The 12,673-nt window shown below is 40.8% G+C and overlaps 1 protein-coding gene across 4 annotated transcripts in view; it reads left to right on the top strand.

Annotated features, from left to right (window-relative positions):
- Positions 1-2,708: 2,708 nt before the first annotated feature.
- pik3cb (phosphatidylinositol-4,5-bisphosphate 3-kinase, catalytic subunit beta) overlaps positions 2,709-12,673 on the top strand; it is a 120,672-nt gene continuing 110,707 nt past the window's right edge. For 3 of the 4 annotated variants that reach the window (XR_014601373.1, XM_084065442.1, XM_084065443.1), the window contains exon 1: positions 2,709-3,057. The gene's annotated coding sequence lies outside the window, so the exon portion shown is untranslated. The remainder of the gene's footprint in view (positions 3,058-12,673) is intronic. The other variant, XM_084065445.1, reaches the window with a different exon arrangement.

The following is a 12,673-nucleotide window of genomic DNA, read 5'->3' on the forward strand; positions in this document are numbered from 1 at the left end:
GAATTTTGGACTAAGTTTTTCTTACCTTTTCTATGATGTTATGATATCTTAGGATGAATGGTACTGTAGAAAAATGTCATAACTCCATCCCGGGTCCGCCACAGCTTAAAACGTGCGTGGATAGGCCTTGCGCTAGATCGCATACTTTAATAGTTTTTCTTTTTTCTTTTCTTTTTGTGAGATCTGACGTTCATAGTGACAGAACACTATGCAACAAAAAACACACATATATATATATAGATAAGTCTCGCTAGAAGAGATTGAAAACTCGAGATTTCAATCTCGTCTAGCGAGACTTCTGTTTTTTTTTTTTTTGGACAGTGTTCTGTCACTATGAACGTCAGATCTCAAAAAAAAAAAAAAAAAAAAAAAAGCTATTAAAATATGTGATCTAACGCAAGGCCTATCCGCGCACGTTTTAAGCTGTGGCGGACCCAGAATGGAGCTATGATAGTTTTCTACTGTACCATTCATCCTAAGATATCATAACATCATAGAAAAGGTAAGAAAAACTTAGTCCAAAATTCTACTCGCAAAACAAATCCAAATAACTAAAACATGTGGAAAAAGAGCCAACAGATAGATGTGCTTACTATAACTAGCATCTATCAAAAAAGGTGCCTAGAAGGGATACAAGGATAGAGGACCGCTGTCATCCCAGAAATGGTGCAACAACTCCACCTTCAGGCCACCCTCAAAGTGTTGTTGATTTATCAGTACTGATATTTACCAAACTTACAGTGTCCTATGTAAAACCATTAACCTTGTTAATGTAACTAATCAGCTCTATCCAACAATATCAAAGCTGTGAGACAATGAATTTCAGATCAAAAGGGATCATCTATCACTTTAAAAATACACAGTCATTTTCATTAAATGCACCCTATGGACCCAGTGTTGTTGCTTGTAGCTATATCTGTGTTATTGTCCATTTGAAACCATCTATAAATAGATATTATTTTATTATAAATATTATCGTCCCCAAGTGCTGATGCTGCTATGTGCAATATAATGAAAGTATACATTGGAGACAGAATTACATTAAAGCAATTATAATCCTTACAAGCCTTTTAAGCCTTTTCAGAATAACTGTTTTGTTACATACAGTATATGAAAGCTTCAAAACAAAAAAACTATACTGTAACTATTTTTTTTTTATTTGGCCAACAACAGTGAGTTTAGCTACTCTCTGAAAATAAATTGTTCTGGTTTACAGCAAATTCTTCTCACAAAATGTATACAGTATTAGCACAAGTAACCAAGTTAATGAATACAATAGTAACCTAATACCAAAATGTGGATATATAAGACTTAAATGAGGTAATTTTGGTCAAACAATAGTGTGGGAACTGGGAACTATACTGGCCTGTCCTCCAACCACTCTCACTTGTTTGAAAGAAACAACTATAATAATTAACGAACATTAGCCACAAACACCATAAACCGTTGGTTCCAAAATGTTCATGTCAAGGACCCCCAAATATATGTATTTGGCCGCGGACCCCCATCTGAAAGATTTTTGTGCCGGGGAGGGACGGAACCCTCCCCCATACAAGAATTGTGTTTGTTGTCAAAATGTTTCGAACATATTCAAAGTTTTCTCAAGAGCTTTATGCTCCATTAACACATTTTTCTGGGGACCCCCTGGAACCCTCTTAAGGACCAATGGGGGTCCCCAGACCCAGTGCCATAAACATCTCCCAGAAGGGAGATGATGACGTAAGTAGACCTACAGTATGAAGGAGCCAGTTCAAATGGAGAGGTGGCCTGAATGCGTAATGGTACCTCCCTGACCACCAGAGGGCGGCAAATCTCATTATATATCACAGTCACGTAACCTAGTGAGAAGCGTCCGACCCTATTGAACCTAGTGAGTCGTCCTGGCTTGTTCTCTCACATAGGAAAAACTAAACCATAGGTCTAAATAAACTGGGAATTTTAACCAACAGGCTTTTGCCCGAATATGAATCAGGTCGGCACAATGCTCCGGCTAATATATTAATATGTCCGAGTGCATAAATAAACCATGGTTTGTGGGTGACAACCGTTTCTTTCCCAAGAACACTCAGGCACCAACAAGCAATAATGATAATAATAATAATAATGAATTGAATTGCACACCAGTCATCTGACTGCCGACATTCATCTTCAAAATCTAAACTCCAAATCCCAGTCCAGTGGTTTAGAGGGAGTTCCAGGGGGTCCCCAGCTAAATGATAGATAGGAACCAAATGGACCCTTATGGGTCTGTAACTCTGAGTGTACAAATGGAACCACATTTGGTTCCATTTGTACACTCTCAGAGTTAAATTAACATTGATTTTATAATAGGTCCCAGAGATAGCCTAATGCATGTTAAACTGGGGGTCCTTGAAATTTAAATGGTTGAGAATCACTGCTAGAGACGTAAACATCTTCTCTTTTTGGGGGTCCCCCCTGGCATATCTTTTCAAATGGGGGTCCCTGGGCTAATGTGTGTCAATTTAGGGGGTCCTTGACGCAAAAAAAAAAAAGGTTGAAAACCACTGTCCTAGTCAAATGTTTCTGCAACTCCACTCCTCTGACTCCCGGTGTGTTTTTTCCTTTTCCAGTGAAGAGGGGTGGGAACATTCTATTTCCGGGTGAAATCACATCTTTTTTCCCCCCGTGCCGGCCGGCCGGCAGAGAAGCAGCAAGAAACACAAGAAGACAGGCAGGGCTGCGCTGTGTGTGTGACGCAGAGAGTAGCAGGAGACGAGGAAAGAGGAGGAGGACAGAGAGGAGTTCATTCAGAGGAGAAAAGAAGGGGAGAGGAGGAGGAGGAGGAACGTGTCGTGCTTGGTGGTGGTGGACTCGTTGCACCTTCTGAAAAACACAGGAAGCACCGCAGAATCTCTCCACCTGTCTCTGTATGTGTGTGTGTCTCTCAGGACGAGTGGATCCCTCCCTGTCAGACTGATTATTTTATTGTTTTTTACGTCGAAAGTCTTACCGTCAGATTGTCAACTTGTTCCGCGTTCGTATTGTCGTCGGTTCGGCTCTTCTTCTTGAGGTTGACGCCGCAGACTGGACTCAAAGGTAAGACCGCATTCATTGGATGTGTGTTGGTCGCTTGATTGTTGATTGGGACCAGCTGGGATTCATTGTCACTGTCCTTCGCTGTCTCTCTCGCATGCAGTGGTGTAAAGTAACTAAGTACATTTACTCAAGTATTGTACTTAAGTACACTTTTGAGATATTTGTACTTTACTTGAGTGTTTCCAATTTCCAGTACTTCTACTTCTACCCCACTACATCTCGGAGGCAAATACTGTACTTTTACTCCACTACAATTATTTGAACACTTTAGTTACTAGTTATTTGCAGATATAAATGATTACATTATAAACCAAGGCTATTTGAAAATAGCCGATCTACAAGCTCACAACGTGAGGCGTGAGCTTGTAGATCTGCTATTTTCAAACATTTTTGTACTTTTACTTTTGGTACTTTAAGTACATTTTGATACCAATACTTTTGTACTTTTACTCAAGTAAATTTTGAATTCCGGACTTTTACTTGTAACAGAGTACTTCTACATTGCAGTATTGATACTTTTACTTAAGTAAAACATTTGAGAACTTTTTCCACCACTGGATGTATGTGTAGTTAGGGTTAGGTAACGAGGACTTTGCATGGGACTTTGTTGTCACGTTCTTTTCTTCCGCTTATTGTTTAAAAACGAATTTCCTCCTTTTGGCAACTATGACTGCTCCCTCTAAACTTGGACTTAACGTTGTAAGAAATTAGAAATAATTATAGGAATCATGGCAATTTAGGGGAGACAAAAGTAGAGTTGGTGCAGACTTCAGGGTGCTCAGCGTTTCCCCAGCTCTCTCTCTCTCTCTCTCTCTTTATCTCTCTGTGACATTTTCAAATATAACTATTGAGATGTTGGCAATGTCAACAACAGTCTGTCGCTACAGTTCGGAGTTGTAGCCTGCTGCACATGAATGAGATCCGACTGTGGAGCATCAGTCAATGAAGCTGGGTATTTGTTTTGGTTTTGTTTAGGATGTGAAAGAAGTTGAATTGCTTTCAAACAGCCAGCTAGCATAATCGTATGAGTTTCACGTCATAGGTTATGCATTCCTGAGGATTCTAATTCATACTTGTAGCATGTCACACCCCAAGCATTTGAAAACCAAGCCTATATCCAATTATAGCTTATAAGTTACTTATTAAAGGGTAGGTTCTAGTTTTGAATCGGGCAGACATAACACATACTTGTTATAGATCCTAAGATTGTTTCTGTTCTTCTTATTTTAGTATTTGGCAAACAATTTTACAGGCACGGTTTAAAAACTAGTTTCACTGTTTGGGTGCAGGTTTGAGCATGTCTGGGTTTATTACAGCTAGTTTTCTATCCTTCAAGAAACACAGGAGATAGAGGCATACTGCTAATACAGCTGTGTGTGTGTGTGTGTGTGTGTGTGTGTGTGTGTGTGTGTGTGTGTGTGTGTGTGTGTGTGTGTGTGTGTGTGTGTGTGTGTGTGTGTGTGTGTGTGTGTGGCAAGCTCTCATACACACAGCCTCGTGAGTTTTCCTTGAAAGTCCTTCCTCTCTCTATTCAAGCCAACAGAAACTGCCCTTGGCATGAGCTCTGAAATGGCCTGTCTGTCTTTCATGGCACAGAAGGCCTACTGTACAGTATTACACAGCGAACACACACTGCAGCACCACCACCACCACACATGGTGCCTCAGCAGTTAGCCCTGTTTCCTCACAACAAGAAGGTCCTGGGTTCGCAAACCCACCGGGGGCCGCCTGGGGCTTTTCTGTGGGGAGACTGCATGTGGGTATCGCCATACATATATACAGATTATGCAGCATGAATACCGCATTGGCCGCTGCTGTTCATTGGAGCGATGCATCAACGCCTCTAATGCATGTATGCCCCATGTATGTCTATTGACGCAATTACAATTAAACCATTAAGACCTGGAACTGTGTCATTTTTAGATCTGAGCTAAAAAGCATTATTTTACACTTTGGGCTATTCAAATAGCAGATATACAAGCTCGTAGCTTGTAGATCTGCTATTTTTGAAAAATCGTGAAAATGTGTGCAAATCTTTGAATATATATATATATTTTTGAAGCGAACATTTTTAGCTCAAATCTTTGCCTCTGGGGGGTCCCTGGAACAAAATATTTTGATGGGGGTCTGCGGCCAAATACATATCATTTTGGGGGTCCTTGACATGAAAAAGATTGAGCACCACTGATATAGAAACATACGTTTTTCAGAATACTGTTGAGATTTAGGAGACATGTAGAATTGGCTTCAGGTCTCAATGTGTTAAAATCATCATGAACTCACTGATTGTCAAGTGATTTTCAAGCTGTTGTGTTTGTTACAAATGTCAGACATGTAGTTATGATATAGGATGCTGCCTTGTATACAACTCGGGCATTATGTCTTGCAGTGGAGTTACTGTATGGTAAGTTGCCCTGCCAAATTATGGTGGCGATGTCAACTTCGACTTACGATTCAGTGGCCAATGCGCCGTCTATGTATATTACGTCTCCGGGTAACATACCAAAAGATATGCATGTTAGGTACTACAGCAGCCAATGCCTTTGATTGAAGGCACTGGTCATAGAGCTGGAGCTGGTAGATGGAGACTGGCCGCCCGTCCTCATAGTTAGGATGCGTTAAATGTCTGTTCCAGGTATGGGTAAAGTTGCTTGACAATAAGTACACTTTACACACTGTGAGACTGTGTAATAAGAATAGTTTGATCACTATTTAATGCTTTTGTATTGAATGCTTGTGTGTAATAATAAGACTGACAAACTGTGTGTGTGTTTTCTCAGTACTTGTTTTGTGAATCGGAGGTTGGCAGATGCCCAGGCACCATGTGACTAACTGCCAGTAGGCCTGGCAAGGCAGTGATGTCACAGGTCAGAGGACCAGCAGGAACTGTGTGTGTGTGTGTGTGTGTGTGTGTGTGTGTGTGTGTGTGTGTGTGTGTGTGTGTGTGTGTGTGTGTGTGTGTGTGTGTGTGTGTGTGTGTGTGTGTGTGTGTGTGTGTGTGTGTGTGTGTGTGTGTGTGTGTGTGTGTGTGTGTGTGTACTGTGTTTCTCCTGTGCCACTGACCTGCAGGTTCTAGGTGGGAGGGTAGGGGTTGTGTGACTGGAGAGATGAATGGAGCACTTCTCACAGTCATGTGAAAGTGTGGCTGGGCTCACACATTTGTTTGCGTATACACTTAACACAAACACACAACACAAATAGCAGACAGTCACATGCCCATACCACTTACAAAACATTTTCTGATTTTAAAGGGCAATGTTACTCTGCTCAAGTCTCTAATGGTACCGCTTAGATTTGTATCTCAGAAATGCATGACACTTGAACAGTAAAATCTATTGTCAGATTTGTCACACAACATCATTATATCAACAGTCTCAAGAGACACCAGTGGAAATGTCAAACATACATTTATACTGGGTTTGATAAGATGTTATTTTTCTTATGGATTCTGGGGATCTTGCCAAAATCATAATTTGTGTGCCTTTTTTCCAGTCCATTATCGATGGAACGTTATGCAGCTTAAATGTAGATATGAATAGGCCTTAAAACACACGTCTAAAGGGCCATTCACACCGAGCACTATAACTATGAAAATATAGTTATTGGGGTAAACATTGTGTGACTGTTGAGTGAAAACGATCTTGACGTTGTCAGTGGTGTAAAAGTTTTATGTCCCAAACGTATTGCACTCCTATCGAGGCCAAACTGAACTGGATGGTCGAAGCTTTCGTTTTCTCCAAGTCTTTGGTAAAGTTTCAATATTAACTGTTTGCTTTCAGCCAAATCTATGCGAGTGAGTGTGGGATTTTGATCAGACAGAGGGCCTGGTTGACCACGCTGGGCGGGGGTCTGCTGCTCTCAGGCCCTCTCCTCTGAGGTAAAGTTGGAGAACACTGATAAGGCTAGCTGACGTCAGTTCAGTTTACACTTCACAGGACGCACGCACACAACCACGCACGCATGCACAGCACACACATACACACACACACACACACACACACACACAGCCGACAATGCAGCTATTTACTCCAAGCCAGATTTACTCCCAAAGCAGGCCTCTCCCAAGGAACTGGGCAGGGATGAATGAAGAATCTAAATGAGTGTTTCGGTAACAAAGTTGTGTAACTGGCTCAGATAAATGTCTATATCCCCCCACTGCCCCCCGGCCAAGTCCAACGGTCAAACAGGGTCACTCTCATTTCTTCTCCGAATTACGCAATAAACCCACGATGTGGTCTAGTCTAGGATGTAAGGGATAGAGAAAAGACCGTGTGGACGTGGACAGAGTGATGATGGCTTTATGTGGAGAGGCAAGGTAAAGGTAAAGCAACAGCAGAACAGTGAGCTGTGTTTAGAAACCTTTGCCAACGACCTGAAACACAAATGAGCGACACCTGGCCGGGCGTCCCTTACTTGAAATAAAGGAGTAAGGGACGCCCAGAAAAAGATAAAATCTGACTGTATATATGCACATTTAAATATTATATATATTAACCATTTGAACCCCAGCATCCATATTTTACTACGGACTGGGGCGGCACCTGTCAGCGGGGAGTGTTGGGCGGGAGGAGTAGGACGAAGGCTCTAGGTCCTCCCGGTGGGGGCTCCTCACTGGCAGGTGAGTCAGTAGGATACGACAGCAGTGACAACACAGAAATGTGTGTGGGGAGGAATCAGTTGGCATAACGACTAAATTGGGGAGAAAAAGGGGTACAAAATAATCGGCCACTCTAATTTTAGGGGGAAAAAAAGAAAAATGGAAAAAGAAAAAAAAGGTTAACGACCTGTACTATAGTCATAGTGTATGTATATGAGCTGTTTGAACTTGAAATGTGTGTGTCATTGATTGATTCCCAAAAATGAGGAACATGGTGTGTCCCTTATCAGTTCAATAAGGGACACGTCGTTTGCTTTCCAAATAAGGGACGGTTCCATATTTCAAGGGACGGTTGGCAACGCTAATTAGAAGCCTGCTGGAATGCAGAGCACAGTAAGCCCTCGCTTAGCTAGAGCTTATTGCTTATTGCTATGTAGCTAACTCATGAAAGCTGTGATAATCAGCCATTTGCTGGAAAATACCACCGTACACGGTAAAATCTGGAGTGTTGGTTAACCCATTAAGGTCGGAGGCCGATTCTACAAATGTCTTCTAAATCCTGACAGTTTTTTGAAAAAAGATGATGTTGCTATATCAGTGGTGCAAAGATTTGAGTAAAAAAACGATTGCTTTAAAAGATATATATAATAAATATATTCAACAATTTGAGTAAAAAAATGATTGCTTTAAAAAATATCTAATAAATATATTCAAAGATTTGCACATTTTCAAGATTTTACAAAAAAATAGCAGATCTACAAGCTCGTCACTGGATGCCACACTATGAGCTTGTAGATCTGCTATTTTTGAATAGCCAATGTATAAAATAATGGTTATAGCTAAAAATCTAAAATGACACAGATGCGTTCCCGCATTGAATGGGTTAACTATGAAAAATGGAGGCACATAACATGAGTTTTACATGAAAATGCACTTAAAATGGCTCCATAATTGACACAGCAGATTTTGCTATGTGTAACGCAATCTATATAAAAATATGACAACTTTGATAGTAATAGTTTAGGTAAATAGTCGTTTCTTGAAAGATGTTTATTGTTCACCTTGCTCTCTGTTCACCTTGCTCTCTCGCTCTATCAATCTCTCGCTCCAACTCTTGTCTCACCGATTGCCTTTTCTTTGTTGGAGGCCTCAACCGGAGCCAGTTGACAGCCACGTATAACGAGAGTGATGAGTGAGTGATTGACAGAATGGACACGGTAAAATGTGTTAATTTAACTCTTGAGAGTGTACAAAATTGGGGCCAAATGGACCCCTACCGGTCAACTGACTGACACTCTGACAGGACTTTACTGTGTGTGCTGAGCCCTGTTCACCTTTTGATGTGAGGATAAGGATAATTCCTTTTAACAGGTCGTTCATGAAAGTCCTTGCGGTCTTGTTTCCAATGAGAACCTGTGAGCAATTAGGGGTTAAGACTGAGTCTTGCTCAGGGACAAATTTCATTTCATCGACACATATGCTGACCTGGCCTGGAATCGAACCTGGGGCAACCAGGGCCTCTGGCTCCCTGTGTACACGTATTCTAGTGTGAGTGTTCCTCTTGGAACTGAACATGTGCATGTATTCAAACTGTCAAGCACCATCCTCTGTCAGTATATAATATAATATATATAGTATATAATAAATATATTCAACAATTTGAGTAAAAAAATGATTGCTTTAAAAAATATATAATAAATATATTAAAAGATTTGCACAAAAAAAAATCAATATTTTACAAAAAATAGCAGATCTACAAGCTCATAGCTCATAGCTCGATGCCACACTATGAGCTTGTAGATCTGCAATTTGTGAATAGCCAAAGTATAAAATAATGGTTATAGTTAAAAGTCTAAAATGACACAGATGTGTTCCCGCATTGAATGGGTTAACTATGAAAAATGGAGGCACATAACATGAGTTTTACATGAAAATGCACTTAAAATGGCTCCATAATTGACACAGCAGATGTTGCTATGTGTAACGCAATCTATATAAAAATATGACAACTTTGATAGTAATAGTTTAGGTAAATAGTCCTTTCTTGAAAGATGTTTATTGTTCACCTTGCTCTCTGTTCACCTTGCTCTCTCGCTCTATCGATCTCTCGCTCCAACTCTTGTCTCACCGATTGCCTTTTCTTTGTTGGAGGCCTCAACCGGAGCCAGTTGACAGCCACGTTAACAGAGTGAGTGAGTGATTGACAGAATGGACACGGTAAAATGTGTTAATTTAACTCTTGAGAGTGTACAAAATTGGGGCCAAATGGACCCCTACCGGTCAACTGACTGACACTCTGACAGGACTTTACTGTGTGTGCTGAGCCCTGTTCACCTTTTGATGTACACATATTCTAGTGTGAGTGTTCCTCTTGGAACTGAACATGTGCATGTATTCAAACTGTCAAGCACCATCCTCTGTCTGCTCAGACTCGGTCTCTGTTTCTATGTCCTGTCTTACCCCCCCCCCCCCCCCCTCTCTCTGTCTCACTCTCTCTTCTCTCAATTCAGGAACATACTGTACGTATATAATGCCAATAAAGCAAGTGTAAATTGAAAACGATCATAACTGAGAAATGTATATAATTAAAAGGCAGGCCTACTACTGGAATAATGGCATGTGTGAACAGAGCTGTGTAACATTGTAACTTTGCAATTCTATATACAGTACTATGTAGAAAATGTTTAAACTAACTATCTCTTTCGTAATCACCACTTCACTACAGTTGAAGCTCTTGCGTAACCTCTTCTCCAGAACGTATTTGTAAGGAAGCCAGGTGTGTGTGTGTGTGTGTGTGTGTGTGTATACTGTATGTGCATGTGTGTGCTTGCACACGTTCCCGCTGGTGTGTGTATGCCAGGCTATGCGTTCTCTCACTATGCCATTGCCCCATTAAGTCAACCTCTCCTTTTTCCCATAGTGACTTGAGCGAAAAGAATGCGCACTCTTGGATTCACTGCATGAATAATGGCTTATTCATATGTTGTTTCAAACATGTAGCTCACCTTAAATAACTTGGCCGCAACACATTTTTCTTTGTTGAAAATTAGTATTAGTTATTTGTGGTGTTCATATGACGCTGTATAAATTAGGCTTATATTGTGAGGTTTTAATATAAAATATATTTTCAAAAATGTCGAAACATTGTCATTCTCAACGCACCACAAACTTGTAGATCAGCTATTTTCACTATATTTTTTAAAAGAGTTTGAAAGTTTAAATTAGGGCTCAAGTGATTTAAAACCAAGGGGTAAAAGCACTTATGCCATATATCACAATATCAAGATATGCAAAATCCCAGACGATAACTAATCTCATATCACGATATCGTTATAATTATCGACGTGTTGCACAGCACTAGGCTTAACGTATACATACAGGCTATACATTGCAGTCCCACCATGTATTGAAAAGGTTATATAAGGTGTATATAAATGAGTGGAGTAGAAAGTGAGAGGAGAGTGCCCTTCTTGCCTGACAGGCCTTGGCCTGCCAAGGAATGCAGGAGCAGAGAGGGAGGGAGATAATGGTAAGCAGGGAGGGGAGGATGGGAGCCAGGGAGCATACAGTACAAGGGTACAGTCATTCACAGCTGAGGGAAAATGAAGTGTACTGAGAGTAGTGATGGGTATTGGCAAGAACCTCACGATACTTGGGTCTCGTTTTTTTTTCTCCAAAAGTATTGCGATACTATGGCCTGGAGTATCGATACAGTATTGGGAAACAAAATATCGCGATATATTGCCATATTGATTATATTGCCCATCTCGAAGAGAGATGGCAATCTTTTTACAAAATATCATGATGTATATTTTTTTTACGGCGTGGCTGTAGGCCAGTGGTGCCCAGTGGTCCTTGAGGGCGTTCCAGGTGGTTCCAGGTGGTCCCCAGCTAAATGATGGAGAGTTGGTAACCAAATGGACCCTCTCAAGAGTGAAATTATTGTTAAACATCTGCATTACTTTATTCAAGAATTGTTATTTTGATCAACGTTGGCCTTTTTGTCTCTCCTATGGTACCAACATCAGTACAGCATGGATTTGTCGACAAAATCTTATCCAACGATTACAAAATATTCAAAGTTTTGGTTCTGAGAGGCAAAATCTCATGAAATGGTGGTTCCGTGGCTCAAATGGCGAATAAATAATGGACCTTGACCTTGAAAAAGGTTGAAAACCACTGCTGTAGGCCAAGCCAAGGCTTTGTCTGTATGCATGTACAGCGTACTAGCAGCAGTACCCGTTATCAGAAGGGCTTGGAGGTGTCTACATGTACACGATATCACAAAAGAGAACCACTTTTTGATGATGAAAGCATGAAATGCCTGGGGAAGTGAAAGTGAAATTTGTATTTTCTCAGCAAGTTGTTGAAGCACCTTTTTGTTCTTATTGGAGAAGTATTTATTTATAAAGATCGCTTCAATTTCCGTGTGGCCAAATGAATGACCCACAATCAGCCAGCCTGCATGGAGCTCCTTCACCTCTGAACACAGCATTGAGTCATTCACAAACTGCACACAATCACATGGTAACTTACCATTGATCGCTAAAATTGGCTGTTATAGACGGCGTGGCCACAGGCCAAGTCGGCTTTGATATGCTCTCATTCCAGGATTCTTCTGGTGACGTTTACGAGTTATCAAAATAAGACCACAAGGAATCCCAGGCCGACTAGAATTGACCTGACTTCGTTCCTAATCGTGTTTATTTCTAGTTTCTATTATCTTGCATTAAATAATTGAGCCAGAGTGATGTCTTTGTAAGTGATTTCCAGTCCAGGAGAATCCTTCTGTTTGCCAACAAGGCAGAAATCAATATTACTGGACTGATTCCCAACCTGTGGGCCGGGGCACACTGGTGGACCGTGAGAATATATACACATATATATATATATACACATACATGCGCCATGGCATTCTTTAAAACCTTGAAAATGTGCCTTGTGATACCACTAAATAGGAACTTGCTATGTGAGTTCCTGATCCAAGCCGGGAACACAATCGATCGATTGATCGTTAAA

Source organism: Gymnoscopelus microlampas, assembly GCF_963454915.1.
Source record: "Gymnoscopelus microlampas genome assembly, chromosome: 8".
NCBI classification, from domain to species: Eukaryota; Metazoa; Chordata; class Actinopteri; order Myctophiformes; family Myctophidae; genus Gymnoscopelus; species Gymnoscopelus microlampas.